This window comes from Aegilops tauschii, chromosome 4 (genome assembly GCF_002575655.3).
Source record: "Aegilops tauschii subsp. strangulata cultivar AL8/78 chromosome 4, Aet v6.0, whole genome shotgun sequence".
In the NCBI taxonomy this organism is placed as follows: Eukaryota; Viridiplantae; Streptophyta; class Magnoliopsida; order Poales; family Poaceae; genus Aegilops; species Aegilops tauschii.
Genome location: NC_053038.3, coordinates 317,687,121 through 317,708,472, shown reverse-complemented (window position 1 = coordinate 317,708,472; position 21,352 = coordinate 317,687,121).

Sequence of the window (21,352 nt, the reverse complement as noted above, 5' to 3'; positions counted from 1 at the left end):
TCAGCCATAGGTTCTATAAAGTATGCCATGCTGTGTACCAGACCTGTTGTGTGCCTTACCAATAAGTTCGGCAAGAGGGTACAAGAGTTATCCAGGAGTGGACCACTGGACATCGGTCAAAATTATCCTTAGGTGCCTTAAAGAGGACTAAGGAAATGTTTCTCGGTTACGGAGGTGATAAAGAGTTCGTCGTAAAGAGTTACATCGATGCAAGCTTTGACACTGATCTAGATGACTCCGAGTCTCAATCTGGATATGTATTGAAAGTGGGAGCAATTAGCTAGAGTAGCACCATGCAGAGCATTGTAGACATAGAAATTTGCAAAATACATACAGATCTGAATGTGCCAGACCCGTTGACTAAACTTCTCTCACAAGCAAAACATGATCACACCTTAGTACTCTTTGTGTATTAATCACATGACAATTTGCACTAGATTATTGACTCTAGTAAACTCTGTGGGTGTTAGTCACATGGCGATCTGAATTATGGGTGTTAATCACATGGCGATGTGAACTAGATTATTGACTCTAGTGCAAGTGGGAGACTGAAGGAAATATGCCCTAGAGGCAATAATAAAGTTGTTATTTTATATTTCCTTATTCATGATAAAGGTTTATTATTCATGCTAGAATGTTATTGATCGAAAACTTAAATACATGTGTGAATACATAAACAAATACCATGTCCCTAGTAAGCCTCTACTAGACAAGCTCGTTGATCAAAGATGGTTAAGGTTTCCTAACCTTAGACATGTGTTGTCATTTGATAACGGGATCACATCATTAGGAGAATGATGTGATGGACAAGACCCATCCGTTAGCTTAGCATATTGGTCGTTCAGTTTATTGCTATTGCTTTCTTCATGTCAAATACATATTCCTTCGACTATGAGATTATGCAACTCCCGGATACCGGAGGAATGCCTTGTGTGCTATCAAATGTCACAACGTAACTGGGTGATCATAAAGATCCTCTACAGGTATCTCTGAAGGTGTTTGTTGAGTTGGCATAGATCGAGATTAGGATTTGTTACTACAAGTATGGGAGAGGTATCTCTGGGCCCTCTCGGTAATACACATCAGAAGCTTGCAAGCAAATGACTAAGGAGTTAGTCATGAGGTGATGTATTACGGAACGAGTAAAGAGACTTGCCAGTAACGAGATTGAACTAGGTACGAAGATACTGATGATCGAATCTCGGGCAAGTAACATACCAATGGACAAAGGGAATTACGTATGTTTCATAACCGTTCGACTGATAAAGATCTTCGTAGAATATGTAGGAGCCAATATGGGCATCCAGGTTCCACTATTGGTTATTGTCGTGGGAAACCACGGCTACCTATGGGGCCATGAGCCCCTTTCTGGTTCGACGGGGATGGCACGTTGCACAAAGAGCGGAGGAGCGTGAAAAAGCACGACAGAGATCACACGGGAAGCTTTTACCCAGGTTCGGGCCGCCGCGAGGCGTAAAACCCTACTCCTGCTTTGGTGGATTGATGGAGGACTGTGGTGGAAAACGCAGCGCTCTTTCCCGGTGATACGCCTCCAACGTATCTATAATTTATGAAGTATTCATGCTGTTATATTATCATTCTTGGAAGTTTTACAATCATTTTATAGCAACTTTATATCATTTTTTGGGACTAACCTATTGACCCAGTGCCCAATGCCAATTGCTGTTTTTTGCTTGTTTTTTACATCGCAGGAAATCAATATCAAACAGAGTCCAAACGCCGCGAAACTTTTTATGGATTTTTTATGGACCAGAAGACATCCAATGGGCTAGAGCGGCAGCTGGGGGTGCCCCGAGGGGGGCACAACCCACCAGGGCGCGCCTGGGCCCCCAGGCACGCCCAGGAGGGTTGTGCCCATCTCGGTGGCCTCCCACACCCCCTCTTCGTCCTATAAATCGTCGAATATTCCAAAACCCTTCGGGGTAACCCTAGATCAGAAGTTCCGCCACCGCAAGCCTTTGTATCCATGAAAACCAATCTAGACCCTGTTCTGGCCCCTTGCCGGAGGGGGAGATCATCTTCGGTGGCCATCTTCATCATCCCGGCGGCCACCATGATGAGGAGGGAGTAGTCCACCCTAGGGGCTGAGGGTTTGTACCAGTAGTTATGTGTTTAATCTCTCTCTCTCTCTCTCGTGTTCTTGAGATGTCACGATCTTGATGTATCGCGGGCTTTGTTAATATAGTTGGATCATATAGTGTTTTTGCCTCTCTATCTTGTTGTGATGAATTGAGTTTTCCCTTTGAGATTTCGTTCTTATCGTATTGAATACTTTTATGGATTTGAGAACACTTGATGTATGTCTTGCTATGAATACCCGTGGTGACAATGGGCTATCGTATTGGCTCACTTGATATGTGTTTTGGCACTCAACTCGCGGATTCTCGCAATGACATTGGGGTAATCTATGCATAGGGGTTTATGCACGTTTTTGCCTTTGTTTCTCCGGTAGAAATCTTGGGGCACTCTTTGAGGTTCTTTGTGTTGGATTGTGTATTATGAATCTGAAATTATTTGGTGTTATTTAGTACGAGCTCTTGGATAGATAGATCGGAAAGAATAGCTTCGAGGTGGTTTCGTACCCTGCAGACAATTTCTTCTTATGTTCTCCGCTAGATAGGAACTTCGGAGTGATTCTTCATCGCACTTTGAGGGATGGTTATATGATCCAATTATATTAGCATTGTTGAGAGATTGCACTAGAGAAAGTACGGACCCTAGGCCTCATTTTCAAGCATTGCAATATCGTTTGTGCTCCATTTTATCAATTGCTACCTTGCTGTTTTTTCTTGTTCCTATTACAAAAATCAATATCTACTATCCATACTACACTTTTATTACCATCTCTTTGCCGAACTAGTGCACCTATACAATTTTCCATTGTATTGGGTGTGTTGGGGAGGCAAGAGACTTTTTATTATTTGGTTGCAAGGTTGTTTGAGAGAGACCATCTTCATCCTACACCTCCCACGGATTGATAAAACTTAGGTCATCCACTTGAGGGAAAATTGCTATTGTCCTACAAAACTCTGCGCTTGGAGGCCCAACACAGGTCTACAAGAACAAGTTGCATAGTAGACGTCACCCAGTAGGGTTGCCTCGGGACGAGAACGGCTACGCGCGTATGAGTGTACAAGGGTCCGAATCCTTTTTGTGGTTGCCATGGGCCTCCTTTTATAGATCAAGGGGTTACCACAGTGGCAAATCAGTCATTATGCACTGATTATATAGCAAACAGTGCTATCGTACCTAACTCTGTAGGCTGACAGAGCGCATTAAAGGCGCCACTCAACGTCACATCGTATCTTGCCCGGCAGGCCCTGTCGGGTTGTTTTGCCAGCTGCGCACCTGCTTGCTTGACACGTCTCAGGACGGGTGTCATATGGAGGTGTTTGTTGTAGGAAGTGGCCGCCATGTGGCATATAGCAGCCACTTAGTCACTTTGGAGCTTGACACCACACTGATCGACGACGTGCGTCGTGGTGAGGTGGAGTGGCTCGCCTGCGCTAGCCCCGGCAGGCCTGCCAGGACGATCTGAAGGCTTGCTTCCAAGGGTAACCTCATCCTTGCCAGGCTCGCCTGCCCGGCAAGGGAGGTTTTTACCTTAGCGGTATCTTGCTTCTCTGGCTAGTCTTGGTCTCTTTGTGCTGCACTTGGATCCTTCAAGGGAATTGATCCATCATGCTTGGGTTGATTGTGGTGTCGTAATCTTGTCTCTGGGCCTGTACACAGTCTGGGCAACGAACACATGGTTTGTTGCACCGATAGGAGCCACCGGGCCTGGCATGAACGTGCCGCTGGGCGTCGTCGGGGTAGGCCCTAACCAGTGCGCAGGCAGGAGTGAAGAAGTGGCTCCGTCCTTTGAGATCTTCTTTGCTTCTCCATTAACTTGAGCCCGGGCCAGTTTCCAGTTTTTCCGCATGTCGTGCTGAACGTTACGGAGAAAACCAGATCGTGGCCCACGGACTGCCCACGCCCCACGATCACGGGGCGAAAACTGCCATTCCACTCGTCTCCTGCCCAGGCGCATCCACCACGTCTGCCCCATGCGTTGGATATGGTAGGCGGTAGATGCGGAGTGTGTGGGGACGGGTGCCATGGCAGAAAATCAGGCGTCATTGGTTGGAGTAGAGGGTCGGCTCTAATTCCTCGAGCTGTTGAAGGTGCAGGGAAGCCCTATTGGATGAGCAAGGCGGTAGCCTCCTGGGCAAGAGGCCAGCCGCCCACATCGTCCCTCTATAAAAGAGGGCAGGAACGATGTGTTTGCTCACACACTTCTCTTCTCCTTCTTACGACCTTCCCTGCTCGCCATGGTGAGAGGGTGTGGTCGTGGCAGTGCTGCAGTGGCGGCGATGAGAGCTTCTGCTCGATAGCATGTCCCCCCTCCTCCGGACAACGTGGTGGTGGAATCCGCCGTGAGAGGAGGAGGGAGGGGTGAGGTTGTGGTCGTCGTGGCGCTCGAGGAGGAGGAGGACGGGGAGGCGCTCCGGTTGTGCCCCCGTATGATGCTCCCCCTCTATTGGAGGGCCATGTCGGGGCCCAACCACGGGAGTTCTTCATTAGGCTGTACAAGACTCTGCGTGGTCGCCTCTACCTTTGTACTTCATTCGCAAGGGAGATGGAGCTTGAACAACCGCGAGCGTTGAGGCTGCACATGAGGGGCTGGAGAATGGCAACTTCCGGGTAGACGTAGACTTTCCCACCCCCATGTCATGTACTTCCGCCGAGGCTGGAAGACCTTTGCTCATGCCCATAGCTTGTTGGTAGGACACGTCCTCCATTTTAAGTTAATGGAGGATGATTTCCTGTCCGTCAAAGTTTTTGAAAGCTCGGGTGCTCGCTTAGGGTGCTGCGCGGAGAGCTCAAGCGCCGACGAAAACTCCTCCTCGAGCAATAGCGACGAGGAGGATAGTGAGGGCAATGACGACGGTGCCGCCCAGGAGGGCGATAACTCTGACTCTGGCTGAGCATCAGCCAGACCGTCACCGTCAAGTGGGGGCAGCACCATCATCTGCACCTGCACCCCTTTCCCGACAAGGCGATTTGCCGGGGAGTTGGGATCAGGGGCGGAGGTGCTCCTGCAGTAGCCTTCCAGCTGGACCCCGGTAGGCTTCCTCTCGGGTTGCAGCTCCGTTAGCCCTGCCGCGTCCTGCTGGCCCTGGTGGTGGTGGTTGGCGGGTCGCCTCCGCCATGCTCTCCATCGTCGCCTCCGTCGGTGCCCTCCTTCCCCCGCCAGGCTACCTTTCCTGGAGCCCGACAGGGTCAGGCCGGGCTTCTGCCCAGACACTCCTTTTGCCCTCCTCGCCTTCGACTGCCATGCCTAGAAGGAGAGGGACAAGAAAGGGCATTATGGGGCACTTATCTGTTTTCAATCTTAAATCTGCAGTCACTTGCCAAATTTTAGTTCAAATAATGTAATCTCTTGAATCCATGTCTGTCCTATAAGGTTTGTACTTGTTTGAAGCATATCAATGAAAAAGATGAACCTTGTCGGGGACTCGTGCATGTATATGGCCATGTAGAGGTGGAATGCATCTATATTTTAAAATAAGCGAGTTTTCTCGGTAGGCTATCCTGCCGGTACCCTCTATTTGGCTACCGGGGAGCTAAGCTTGCCAGGCAAAAATTGTAATGAGGGACCAGCCCCCCGCCAATCTTTCTTCATCAAAGGCCACTGCAGCCATCCTGACCGAAGCAACGTTCGAGTCAAAGGATGGGAGCACCTAAGTTTCAAAAAAGCGGCTAGGTTTTCTTATGCACAAGTTTTTACTTACAGAACACGTATGGATAAGAGATATAACTTATCTATTTGGCTTGCCAGAGATTGCGGTGTAGGCTCATCTTTCCATCTCCCCTTAGAGGCCAAGTCTTCGACATGAGCCTGCAGTTTTATGTAGACAGAAATGATGCCAGATGCGATCTTATCTATATGCAGATGCGATGCTCATGATATGCATATGCATGCATGCAACTTGTCGGGGGGCCCCCCGCACTTCATTTATTTCTCTGTTGCTCAGTGTCTGTGCCTAGCTTTGTACAAGGGGTTACATGCAACTAAGGCAAGGCCTGTACAAAAGGGTGGTTGCCGGGCAGGGCCCGTCAGTCGTGCCTTACGGGTAGAACTTGCGGAGATGCTCAATATTCCATGAGTTTTGCAATTGAATGCCAACTGCGGTCTCCAGACGGACTGCGCCAGGTCTGGTGACTCGTACTACCCGGTAAGGGCCTTCCCACTTTGGCGTCAACTTCTTTCCACCCTTGGCGGACTGAACGCGCCTAAGGACAAGGTCGCCTTCCTCAAAACACCGGGCATGAACCCTGCGGCTGTGATAGCGATGCATGGCTTGCAGATAGCATGTAGCACGCGTAGCAGCCCGGAGATGGTTCTCCTCGAGTAGCACAGCATCGTGACGCCGGTGCTGGTCCTGCGCTACTTCATCGTAGGCAAGCACTCGAGGCGACCTGTAAATGAGTTCCGTGGGGATACCTGCTTCTGCCTCGTAGACTAGGGAGAAGGGAGTCTGCCCGGTAGCTCGATTTCGTTCGTTCTGAGGGACCAAAGGACTACCGACAGCTCATCAATCCATCGCCTGCCGCACTTCTGCAGCTTATCAAATGTTCTTGCCTTGAGTCCGCGTAGCACTTCAGCATTCGCCCTCTTAGCTTGTCCATTGCTTCTGGGATGTGCAACAGAGGCAAATGAGATCTTGCTTCCAAGGGCATGAACATATTGCATGAAGGCGTGGCTCGTCAACTGGGTGCCATTGTCGGTGATGATCCGGGCAGGGACCCCGAAATGGCACACCAATCCTTTCAAGAACTTGATAGCTAACTCAGAAGTCACCTTTCTCACGGCATCTACTTTCGGCCACTTTGTAAAGTTGTCGATGGCAACGAACAAGAATTCAAAGCCCCCGGCAGCTCGGGGGAAAGGGCCGAGGATATCAAGCCCCAGGACCGAAAAAAGGCCATGACAAAGGGATTGTCTAAAGAGCTTATGCAGGCAGATGGATGTTCGTGGAATGGAATTGGCAGGCTTCGCACTTGGTGACTAGCTCGACCGCATCTTGGAGGGCTGTGGTCCAATAGAATCCTTGTCGAAATGCTTTCCCAACTAATTCCCTTGATCCAATGTGGGAGCCGCACATGCCTTTGTGTATTTCCGCCAGCAGTTGCTTTCCTTCTTCCCGGCAGATGCACTTCAATTTCACACCATTGGGCCTTATTCTGTACAAAGTGTCATCGAAAAACAGATACATACTGGCCCTTCGGGCTACTCTTTCAGCTTCATCTTGCTCATCGGGAAGTTCTCTGGTTTGGAGGAAGTGGAATATGTGCCTTGCCCAAGTTGGAGCCTGGGGCTCGGCAACTAGGACTAACGGCACCTCCCCCCTCACGGTGGTGCATTCCTCGACCGCGGGGACCAGTGGCCCAGTAGGAGGGTGCAACTCGGCAAGTGATGGGGAGTTGTTTCCCGCAGGGTCCCTGCCAGGAGCCTCGGGAGGCTCTACCGGGAGAGGCTTACCGACGTCCAATTTCCTCCTCTTTTGGTCCATTGTTGCCGGGGATACGGAGGGCTGAGTAAGATGGAGAACAAAAGTTCCTGGTTCCACAGGAAGTTTTTGCGCAGCACACTTTGATAGATGATTAGCTATGTTGTTTTCCGTACGGGGTACGTGCTCCGTTTGCAATCCGTCAAAGCGCTCCTCCAATCTTCTCACTTCCTCAACGTATGCCTCCATCGATGGACTTTGGTAATCCTTATTGACTTGTCTCACCACAAGTTGTGAATCTCCTCGAATGAACTGCTTCTTGATTCCCAATTATGTGGCAATCCTGAGCCCAGCAAGGAGCCCTTCATACTCTGTTGTATTGTTGGTTGCTTCCTCCCGGGGAAAATGCATTTGGACGACGTACTTCAGGTGCTCTCCAGTGGGAGCAACGAGAAGCACGCCAGCCCCTGCACCTTGTAGGGAGAAAGCACCATCGAAATACATGATCCATTCTTGGGGCGCTTCCTTGCCGAGAATAACTGTTTCCATCACTTCTTCGTCAGGGGTTGGTGTCCATTCTGCAATAAACTCTGCCAATGCCCTGCTTTGAATTGTTGATGTGCTCTCAAATCTCAGGCCAAAGTTGGATAACTCCAAAGCCCACTCCACTATTCTGCTGGTAGCCTCAAGGTTCTGGAGCATCCTTTGCAACGGAAAGCTAGTGACAACCATAATCTCATGGGCTTGTAAGTAGTGGCGCGGTTTCCTTGAGGCCATGATGAGGCCAAAAATCAACTTTTCCACACCAGAGTACCTCGATCTAGCCCCCTATAACAAGGAGCTGATGAAGTACACTGGGTGATGCACCACTTTCTTCCTCGCCGCGTCCTTGGGGTTGCCCCTGCTGCCGTGCTCTTCTCTGTCCTGATCCTTATCCGGCCCTGTCGGGCTTTGCTCACTCTCTATTTCCTCTACTTCCCGCTGTGCCACTAGGGCTGCACTAACCACTTGATTAGTTGCAGCTAAGTATAGCAGCAATGACTCTTGTGGTTTGGGAGCAACAAAAGTGGGGACAGAGGACAAGTAGGTCTTCAAATCCTGCAGTGTTGCATCTGCCTCTAGGGTCCACTTCATGGGTTCTGTCTTCTTCAAAATTTTGAAGAACGACAGGGCGCCCTCGGCAGACTTGGAGATGAATCTGCTAAGCGCGGCAACGCACCCTGTCAGATGCCTCACATCTTTGACTGTCCTGGGTGCCTGGATCTGCTTGATATCCTTGATCTTATCTGGATTGGCCTCGATCCCACGAAGGGACACAAAGAAACCAAGTAGCTTGCCGGAGGGAACGCCAAACATGCGTTTCTCTGGGTTCAGCTTCAAGTTGATGTTGTGCAGATTAGCAAATGTCTCTTCTAAATGCAGGATGAGGGTTGATTTGTCCTTGGTCTTGACCACAATATCATCCATATAAGCCTCAATGTTTCTGTGCAACTGTGGTTCGAAACCAATTTGGACTGCCCTTGCAAAAGTGGACCCGGCACTCTTTAACCCAAAAGGCATGCGCACAAAGCAGTACGTACCCCATGGGGTGATGAATAAGGTCTTCTCTTCATATTCCTTGGACATGAAGATCTGATGATATCCAGAGTATGCATCCAAAAAAGAGAGCAAGTCACAACCTGAAGTGGAATCCACAATCTGGTCGATGCGCGGCAAGGGAAATGGATCCTTTGGGCAAGCCTTGTTGAGATATGTGAAATCTATGCAAAGCCTCCATTTTTCGTTGGCCTTCCGCACAGCCACTAGGTTTGCTAACCATGTTGGGTGCAGTACTCCTCTGACTAAACCAGCTGCCTCAAGTTTCTTGATATCCTCGGCAATGAATTGCTGCCGTTCCAAGGACTGCTTCCATACTTTCTACTTGATGGGTCGGGCATGTGGGTAGACAGCAAGGTGGTGCTCGATTACCTCCCTGGGAACACCGGGGATATTAGATGGTTGCCACGCAAACACATCGATATTCGCCCACAGGAAGGCAACGAGCGCGCTTTCCTATTTGTCATCAAGGTTGGTGTTGATCGTGAAGGTACCATCAACGCCAGCCAGCCCTGTCGGGACCTTCTTCACATGTGGTGCAGCAACCTTGGATCTCTTACTGTTGGAACTCCGGCAAGTCATCAACAGGTGCAGCGCACTCCGAAGAGGTATGTTTCCCAGATTCCTTGCTGGTGTCCCTGCTATCCTTCTTCTTTCCTTTGTTCTCCTTGGTGGGAACTGCTGGTGCCGTGGCCTCTGCCGCGACTGCGTCCCGGTACATCTTATCCACACAAATGATTGCATCTTTCTCATCTGACGGGATGGAAATGGCTCCCACTGGCCCTGGCATCTTCAAGGTCTTGTAGGCATAGTGGGATGCCGCCATGAACTTTGCCAGAGTAGGTGGTCCAAGGATCCCATTGTATAGCAGGGGGAGGTCGACCACATCAAACACAACCTTCTCAGTCCGATATTTCAATTCTCCCCCAAATGTCACTGGCAGCGTGATCTTTCCCTTAGGATGACTCCTATCGGGATTGACTCCTTGAAACGTGCCCGTGACTTTTAGTTCTTCCTCTGGTATCTGAAGCTTGCTGATAACCTTTGGGGAAATCAGATTCAACCCGGCCCCGCCGTCAACTAGCATCTTTGTGACTTTGAGATTGCGAATTGTTGGAGAGACCAACAACGGCAAACACCCTACCGCAGTGGTGCGGCCAGGATGGTCCTCTTCGTCAAAGATGATGGGCGTGCGTGAACATTTGAGCGGCTTCCGGGACTCTGCCGCTAGCTCCACGGCATTGACTTCACGCGCCCACCGTTTAAATTGGCGGTGAGAGGAGTGCAAAGATGCACCCCCGTCAATGCACAGGGTGTCACTGGCCTTCTGGAATTCCTGCTATCTGGTTTCCTCTTCATCCCCTCCATCACTCTCATCATTGCAAACTTCTTTCTCTCGGCCCCTGGCTGGCTTTCCTTGGTTCCGAAAAGCCTTGCCGGGGCGATTTGCTTCACCGCCTCGGCCCTTCCCGCCAGTGCCATTCCGACCTTTTTCCTTCTCACGCTTCTCCTATTCAGCCCTCTGCCTCTTGACAAGCTGCTCAACCTGATAACACTCTTGGATACCGTGGCCTTTGGTCTGATGGATCTTGCAGTACGGCCCTGATGTTCACAATGCAACTTGTTCCTGTAGACTTGTGTTGGGCCTCCAAGCGCAGAGTTTTGTAGGACAGTAGCAATTATCCCTGAAGTGGATGACCTAAGGTTTATCAATCCGTGGGAGGTGTAGGATGAAGATGGTCTTTCTCAAACAACCTTGCAACCAAATAATAAAAAGTCTCTTGTGTCCCCAACACACCCAATACAATGTCAAATTGTATAGGTGCACTAGTTCGGCGAAGAGATGGTAATAAAAGTGTAGTATAGTAGATATTGATTTTTGTAATAAGAACAACAAAAAATAGCAAGGAAGCAATTGATAAAATGGAGCACAAACGGTATTGCAATGCTTGAAAACAAGGCCTAGGGTACATACTTTCGCTTGTGCAATCTCTCAACAATGCTAATATAATTGGATCACGTATCCATCCCTCAACGTGCAACGAAGGATCACCATAAAGTTCTTATCTAGCGGAGAACATAAGAAGAAATTGTTTGTAGGGTACGAAACCACCTCAAAGCTATTCTTTCCGATCAATCTATCATAGAGTTCATACTAAAATAACAGCATGCTATTCTTTCCAGTCGATCTAATCAAGAGTTCGTACTAAAATAACACCATATGATACATATCAACCAACTCTAATGTCACCTAGATACCCCATTGTCACCGCGAGTACCGTGACTTAATTATACGATATGCATCAAACAATTTCAGATTCATAATACTCAATCCAACACAAAGAACCTCAAAGAGCGCCCCAAGATTTCTACCGGAGAAACAAAGACAAGAACGTGAATGAACCCCTATGCATAGATTACCCCAATGTCACCTCAGGAATCCGCGAGTTGAATGCCAAAACATATATCAAGTGATCAATATGATACCCCATTGTCACCACGAGTATTCATATGCAAGACATATACCAAGTGCTCTCAAATCCATAAAAGTATTCAATCCGATAAAACGAAATCTCAAATGGAAAACTCAATTCATCACAAGATAGAGAGGGGAAAACACCATGTGATCCAACTATATTAACAAAGCCCGCGATATATCAAGATCGCGACATCTCAAGAACACGAGAGAGAGAGAGATTAAACACATATCTACTATTACAAACCCTCACCCAAGGGTGGACTACTCCCTCCTCATCATGGTGGCCGTCGGGATGATGAAGATGGTCACCGGAGATGATCTCCCCCTTCGGCAGGGTGCCGGAACGGGGTCTAGATTGGTTTTCGTGGATACAGAGGCTTGCGGCGGCAGAACTTCCGATCTAGGGTAACCCCGAGGATTTTTGGAATATTTGGTGATTTATAGGACGAAGAAGGGGTGCGGGAGGCCACCGTGGTGGTCACAACCCACCTGGGCATGCCTGGGGCCCCAGGCGCGCCCTGGTGGGTTATGCCCCCTTCGGGGCACCCCCAAGGTGCTTCTGTGGCCCACTGGATGTCTTCTAGTCCACAAAAATCTCCAAAAAGTTTTGCTGCATTTGGACTCCGTTTGATATTGATTTCTTGCGATGTAAAAAACAACCAAAAAAACAGCAACTGGCACTGGGCACTGGGTCAATATGTTAGTCCCAAAAAAAGATATAAAGTTGCTATAAAATGATTGTAAAACATCCAAGAATGATAATATATTAGCATGAATACTTCATAAATTGTAGATACGTTGGAGACGTATCAGCATCCCCAAGCTTAATTCCTACTCGTCCTCGAGTAGGTAAATGATAAAAGAAATAATTTATAAAGTGTGAAAATGCTAGCAAAGTGCATAAGTTTGATCAATGATAATTTCAATCACTTTCCCTAGCATCATAACAACAATTCTTTCTCATAAAACTCATCATGACAAAGTAGCAACCAATTCACATGTTAAGGTTCAAACAATGAATTCTCTTGAAACTCAACAAACTATGTTCTCAGTCACCAAGCAATTGTAATTCAACTTATTCAACAGAGTTTAAGTAAGAGCTCCACATACTCAACCATCATATAGTCTTCTATGATTGCTAACACTCACCGCGTACACATGACCAAAACGTTTCAACCGGACACATAGAAAGATAGGGGCTTGTAATTTCGCCTCCCAACGTATTCACCTCAAGGGTGATGTCAACATAATAAATAATGCTACCCATATCCAACAGGATATATGTGCCTAGATCTTTCCTCACCACATGATGCTTGCCAAAAGAGAAAAAAAATAAAAAGGAATAGAGAGAAAAACTTTGACTCTTGCATGTAAGTAAATACATAAAAGTAAAAGATAGGCCCTTCGCAGAGGGAACCAGAGGTTGCCATGCACTTTTTGTTTGTATGCTGAATCCCTTAGTGCAAAAGAACGTCACGTTATATTGCCGCTTGTGATAGCAACTTTTATTATGCAGTCTGTCACTTTTATTCTTCGCCATCGCAAGTTCGTACAACTCTCAATTTTCTTTTACACTAAATGATCTAACACTTTTAGAAGCAATTTGTATTGCCTTATTGCAACAATGACAACTTACTTGAAGGGTCTTACTCAATCCTTAGGTAGGTACGGTGGACTCTTGAAAATAAGATTTGGGTTTAAGGGTTTTTGGATGCACAAGTAGTATCTCTACTTGGTGTGGAATTTTTGGCTAGGAAAGATGGGGGCAAGCACCACATGTTGAAGGATCTATGACAATATAACTTCTGTGTGAATATGAACAAACATAAACCATTGTGTTGTCTTCCTTGTCCAACGTCAACAATTTTGGCATATAATATTTTGATGGGGGCTCACAATCACAAAAGATTTCCAAGATAGTGTATTTGCATGTGAAGGTTCTCTTCCGTCTACTAATCATTCATGAATTGCTTGTATGACCAATATTGTGATTGTCAAGCTTCAAAAGATTTCACTTTCTAAACCCAATGTGAAACTACCACTAGGAATAATATGGACATATAATTTGAACTTCATTACATTCAATTTATTCAACAATTTACTCATAGGATATAAGTGGAGCACAAGAATAAATGACAAGCTACACCAAAAAGATATAAGTGAAGATCAAGCGTGTAGTTAACTAAATGGGTAGCTATTTGAACACTCTCGCGTATTTAAAAAATTCAGATCTAAGTATTTTATTAAAACAGCAAGCAAAACAAAACAAAATGACATTCCAATCATAGCACAACTCATGTGAAGAAGCAAAAACTTAGGCTCAACCGATACTAACCGATAATTGTCGAAGAAGAAATGTGGGATTCCTACCGGGGCATCCCCAATCTTATATGCTTGAGACTTCTTGGAATATTAGCTTGGGATGCCTTGGTCATCCCCAAGCTTAAGCTTTTGTGTCTCCTTAATTACTCTTATATCACGGTTTCCCTAAATCTTATAAATTTCATCCACACAAAACTTAACGAAACTTTGTGAGATAGGTTAGTATGATAAAGAGCAAACCATTTCACTTTGGTACTGTCAAAGACACGATTCATAATTGTTTCCACACAATGCCTAATGTAGCATATCATTTCCACAATTTATATTGAGTAATATAAGCCATAGAAACAAGGAAACAAGCAAACTATGCATTGAAAACAGAGTCTATCAAAAACAGAACAGTTTGTAGTAATCTGTACTCCAACCATACTTATGGTACTCCAAAAATTCTGAAAAATTAGGACAACGTAGGGAATTTGTGTACCTATCACCTATAAAAAATTCAGATCAAAAGCACGTTCCAGTGAATTTTGAAAATTCCTGGAATGAGCGCAGAAGTTTCTGTTTTTGCACATATTCAAGTCAACTATCATCCACACTATCCCAAAGGCTTTACTTGCCACTTTATTGAAACAAAAGCAATAAAACATGATTACTACAGTAGCATAATCATGTGAACACACAAAAACATTAGGTAAAAGTGTTGGGTTGTCTCCCAACAAGCGCTTTTCTTTAATGCCTTTTAGCTAGGCATGATGACTTCAATGATGCTTGCATAAAATATCAGAATTGAAACATAAAGAGAGCATCATGAAGCATATGTGTCGTGGAATTGTCACGGCAGATGTCCTAGCAGAAGGACTTAGTCGTGGAGCCATCGCAACTAGGTTAGCTTAAAGGGGTTAAACAGGACAAAGGACACGAGGAGTTTATACTGGCTTATGTCTCGATTACCAGGGAGGGAATACGCTTGACCTAGCTTTCCATGTCTTGTAAAAAATCGGATCAAAATCACGTTCCAGTGAATTTTTAAAATTCCTGGAATGAGCGCAAAAGTTTCTGTTTTTGCACAAATTCAAGTGAACTATCATCCACACTATCCCAAAGGCTTTACTTGCCACTTTATTGAAACAAAAGCAATAAAACATGATTACTATAGTATCATAATCATCTGAACACACAAAAACAATAGGTAAAAGTGCTGGGTTGTCTCCCAACAAGCGCTTTTCTTTAATGCCTTTTGCCTAGGCATGATGACTTCAATGATGCTCGCATAAAATATAAGAATTGAAACATAAAGACAGCATCATGCAGCATATGACTAGCACATTTAAGTCTAACCCACTTCCTATGCATAGGGATTTTGTGAGCAAAAAAATTATGGGAACAAGAATCAATTAGCATAGGAAGGCTAAACAAGCATAACTTCAAAACTTTCAACACATAGGGAGGAAACTTGATATTATTACAATTCCTACAAGCATAAATTGCTCCCTCATAATAATTTTCAGTAGCATCATGAAGAAATTCAACAGTATAACCATCACATAAAGCATTCTTCCCATGACACAAAAGCATAAAAAACTTATTACTATCCACATAAGCAAATTTCTTCTCATCAATAGTAGTGGGAGCAAACTCAACAAAATAACTATCATGAGAGTGAAAATTAAGATCATGATGACAAGTTTCATTGTTATCATTATTCAATATAACATACATTTCATCACCATAATCATCATAGATAGCAACTTTGTTATCATAGTCAATTGAAGTCTCATCCAAAATGGTGGATTCATCACTAAATCAAGTCATGACCTCTCCAAATCCACTTTCATCATTATAATCATCATAAATAGGAGGCATGCAATCATTATAACAAATTTGCACATCAAATCTTGGGGGACTAAAAATATCATCTTCATCAAACATAGCATCCCCAAGCTTATGGCTTTGCATATCATTAGCATCATGGATATTCAAAGAATTTGTACCAACAACATTGCAATCATGCTCATCATTTATACCAAACATTCTGCTGAATTCCTCTTCTATGAATTGAGCATAATTTTCCTTTCCATCATTCTCACGAAATACATTATAAAGATGAATAATATGATGCAACCTCAGTTCCTTTTTTTGTAGTTTTCTTTTACGAACCAAACTAGTGATAAAACAAGAAACTAAAAGATTCAATTGCAAGATCTAAAGATATACCTTCATGCACTCACCTCCCCGGCAACGGCGCCAGAAAAGAGCTTGATGTCTACAACACAACTTGTTCTTGTAGACTTATGTTGGGCCTCCAAGCGCAGAGTTTTGTAGGACAGTAGCAATTTTCCCTCAAGTGGATGACATAAGGTTTATTAATCTGTGGGACGTGTAGGATGAAGATGGTCTCTCTCAAACAACCCTGCAACCAAATAATAAAAAGTCTCTTGTGTCCCCAACACACCCAATACAATGGCAAATTGTATAGGTGCACTAGTTCGGCGAAGAGATGGTAATAAAAGTGTAATATGTATAGTAGAAATTGATTTTTGTAATAAGAATAATAAAAAACAGCAAGGTAGCAATTGATAAGACGAAGCACAAACGGTATAGCAATGCTTGAAAACAAGGCCTAGGGTTCGTACTTTCGCTAGTGCAATCTCTCAACATTGCTAATATAATTGGATCACATAACCATGCCTCAACGTGCAACAAAGGATCACTCCAAAGGTCTTATCTAGCGGAGAACATAAGAAGAAATTGTTTGTAGGTTAAGAAACCACCTCCAAGCTATTCTTTCCGATCAATCAATCCTAGAGTTCATACTAAAATAACAGCAAGCTATTCTTTCTGATCGATCTAATCAAGAGTTCATACTAAAATGACACCATATGATACATATTAACCAACTCTAATGTCACCTAGAAACCCCAATGTCACCGCGAGTACCCATGCGTAAATTATACGATATGCATCAAACAATTTCAGATTCATAATACTTAATCCAACACAAAGTACCTCAAAGAGTGCTCAAAGATATCTACTGAAGAAACAATGACAAGAACGTGCATCAACCCCTATGCATAGATTACCCCAATGTCACCTCAGGAATCTGCGAGTTGAGTGCCAAAACATATATCAAGTGATCAATATGATACCCCATTGTCACCACAAGTATTCATATGCAAGACATATATCAAGTGCTCTCAAATCCATAAAAGTATTCAATCCGATAAAACAAAATCTCAAAGGGAAAACTCAATTCATCACAAGAGAGAGAGGGGGGAAAACACAATATGATCTGACTATATTAACAAAGCCCGCGATATATCAAGATCGTGACATCTCAAGAACACGAGAGAGAGAGAGAGAGAGAGATTAAACACATAGCTACTGGTACAAATCCTCAGCCCCGAGGGTGGACTACTCCCTCCTCATCATGGTGGCTGCCGGGACGATGAAGATGGCCACTGGAGATGATCTCCCCCTCCGGCAGGGTGCCGGAATGGGGTCTAGATTGGTTTTCGTGGATACAGAGGCTTGTGGCGGCGCAACTACCGATCTAGCGTAACCCCGATGGATTTGGAATATTTGGTATTTTATAGGACGAAGAAGGGGTGCGGGAGGCCACCGAGGTGAGCACAACCCACCTGGGCCCCCAGGCGCGCCCTGGTGGGTTGTGCCCCTGATGTCTACTACGCAACCTTCTTCTTGTAGACGTTGTTGGGCCTCCAAGTGCAGAGGTTTGTAGGACAGTAGCAAATTTCCCTCAAGTGGATGACCTAAGGTTTATCAATCCGTGGGAGGCGTAGGATGAAGATGGTCTCTCTCAAGCAACACTGCAACCAAATAACAAAGAGTCTCTTGTGTCCCCAACACACCCAATACAATGGTAAATTGTATGGGTGCACTAGTTCGGCGAAGAGATGGTGATACAAGTGCAATATGGATGGTAGATATAGTTTTTTGTAATCTGAAAATATAAAAACAGAAAGGTAACAAGTGGTAAAAGTGAGCGTAAATGGTATTGCAATGCTAGGAAACAAGGCCTAGGGTTCATACTTTCACTAGTGCAAGTTCTCTCAACAATAATAACATAATTGGATCATATAAATATCCCTCAACATGCAACAAAGAGTCACTCCAAAGTCACTAATAGCGGAGAACTAACGAAGAGATTATGGTTGGGTACGAAACCACCTCAAAGTTATTCTTTCCAATCAATCCGTTGGGCTATTCCTACAAGTGTCACAAACAGCCCTAGAGTTCGCACTAGAATAACACCTTAAGACACAAATCAACCAAAACCCTAATGTCACCTAGATAATCCAATGTCACCTCAAGTATCTGTGGGTATGATTATCCGATATGCATCACACAATCTCAGATTCATCTATTCAACCAACACATAGAACCTCAAAGAGTGCCCGAAAGTTTCTACCGGAGAATCAAGACGAAAACGTGTGCCAACCCCTATGCATAGGTTCATGGGCGGAACCCGCAAGCTGATCACCAAAACATACATCAAGTGAATCACGTGATATACCATTGTCACCACAGATACGCACGGCAAGACATACATCAAGTGTTCTCAAGTCATTAAAGACTCAATCCGATAAGATTACTTCAAAGGGAAAACTCAATCCATTACAAGAGAGTAGAGGGGGAGAAGAAACATAAGATCCAACTATAATAGCAAAGCTCGCGATACATCAAGATCGTACCACCTCAAGAACACGAGAGAGAGGGAGAGAGATCAAACACATAGCTACTGGTACATACCCTCAGCCCCGAGGGTGAACTACTCCATCCTCGTCATGGAGAGCGCCGGGATGATGAAGATGGCCGCCGGTGAGGGTTCCCCCCCTCCGGCAGTGTGCCGGAACAGGGTCCCGAATGGTTTTTGTTGGCTACAGAGGCTTGCGGCGGCGGAACTCCCGATCTATTCTGTCCTCCGAAGGTTTTAGGGTATATGGGTATATATAGGTGAAAGAAGTACGTCAGGGGAGCCACGAGGGGCCCACGAGGGTGGAGGGCGCGCCCCCTGCCTCGTGCCTCCCTCGTTCCTTTCCTGACGTGCACTCCAAGTCTCCCGGGTTGCTTTCCTTCCAAAAATAACTTCTCTAGTTGGTTTCATTCCGTTTCGACTCTGTTTGATATTCCTTTTCTTTGAAACACTAAAACAAGGGAAAAAACAGGAACTGGCACTGGGCTCTGGGTTAATAGGTTAGTCCCAAAAATAATATAAAAGTGTCTTATAAAGCGCATAAACATCCAAAACAGATAATATAATAGCATGGAACAATCAAAAATTATAGATACGTTGGAGACGTATCAGCATCCCCAAGCTTAATTCCTGCTCGTCCTCGAGTAGGTAAATGATAAAAACAGAATTTTTGATGTGGAATGCTACCTAACATATTTCTTAATGTAATTTTCTTTATTGTGGCAAGAATATTCAGATCCATAAGATTCAAGATAAAAGTTTAATATTGACATGAAAACAATAATACTTCAAGCATACTTACAAAGCAATGATGTCTTCTCAAAATAACATGGCCAAAGTAAGCTATCCCTACAAAATCATATAGTCTGGCTATGCTCTATCTTCACCACACAAAGTATTTAAATCATGCACAACCCCGATGACAAGCCAAGCAATTGTTTCATACTTTTGGTGTTCTCAAACTTTTTCAATCTTCACGCAATACATGAGCGTGAGCCATGGACATAGCACTATATGTGGAATAGAATGGTGGTTGTGGAGAAGACAAAAAGGAGGGAGAAGATAGTCTCACATCAACTAGGCGTATCAACGGGCTATGGAGATGCCCATTAATAGATATCAATGTGAGTGAGTAGGGATTGCCATGCAACGGATGCACTAGAGCTATAAGTGTATGAAAGCTCAACAAAATAAACTAAGTGGGTGTGCATCCAACTCGCTTCCTCACGAAGACCTAGGGCATTGTGAGGAAGCCCATCATTGGAATATACAAGCTAAGTTCTATAATGAAAAATTCCCACTAGTATATGAAAGTGACAACATAGGAAACTCTCTATCATGAAGATCATGGTGCTACTTTGAAGCACAAGTCTGGTAAAAGGATAGTAGCATTGCCCCTTCTCTCTTTTTCTCTCATCATTTTTTTGGGGGCCTTCTCTTTTTTATGACCTCTTTTTTCTCTTTTTTTTTTATTTTTCGTCCGGAGTCCCATCCCGACTTGTGGGGGAATCATAGTCTCCATCATCCTTTCCTCAGTGGGACAATGCTCTAATAATGATGATCATCACACTTTTATTTTCTTACAACTCAACAATTACAACTCGATACTTAGAACAAAATATGACTCTATATGAATGCCTCCGGCGGTGTACCGGGATGTGCAATGACTCATGAGTAACATGTATGAAAGAATTATGAATGGTGGCTTTGCCACAAATACAATGTCAACTACATGATCATGCAAAGCAATATGACAATGATGGAGCGTGTCATAATAAACGGAACAGTGGAAAGTTGCATGGCAATATATCTCGGAATGGCTATGGAAATGCCATGATAGGTAGGTATGGTGGCTGTTTTGAGGAAGGTATATGGTGGGTATATGATACCGGCGAAAAGTGCGCGGTATTAGAGAGGCTAGCAATGGTGGAAGGAAGAAGGTGCGTATAATCCATGGACTCAACATTAGTCATAAAGAACTCATATACTTATTGCAAAAATCTACAAGTTATCAAAGCAAAGTATTACGCGCATGCTCCTAGGGGGATAGATTGGTAGGAAAAGACCATCGCTCGTCCCCGACCGCCACTCATAAGGAAGACAATCAATAAACAAATTATGCTCCGACTTCATCACATAACGGTTCACCATACGTGCATGCTACGGGAATCACAAACTTTAACACAAGTATTTCTCAAATTCACAACTACCCAACTAGCATGACTCTAATATTACTACCTCCATATCTCAAAACAATCATCAAGCATCAAACTTCTCTTAGTGTTCAACACACTCATAAGAAAGTTTTTACTATTCTTGAATACCTAGCATATTAGGATTAAACAAATTACCATGATATTTAAGACTCTCAAAATAATATAAGTGAAGAATGAGAGTTCATCTATTTCTTCAAAATAAAACCATCATTGTGCTCTAAAAGATATAAGTAAAGCACTAGAGCAAACAACAAACTACTCTGAAAGATATAAGTGAAGATCAATGAGTAGTTAAATAATTATGTAGCTATGTGAGGACTCTCTCTCATTTAATAATTTCATATCTTGGTATTTTATTCAAACAGCAAGCAAGGCTAAAGAAAATAAAATGACGCTCCAAGCAAAACACATATCATGTGGTGAATAAAAATATAGCTCCAAGTAAAGTTACCGATGAACGAAGACGAAAGAGGGGATGCCATCCGGGGCATCCCCAAGCTTAGGCTCT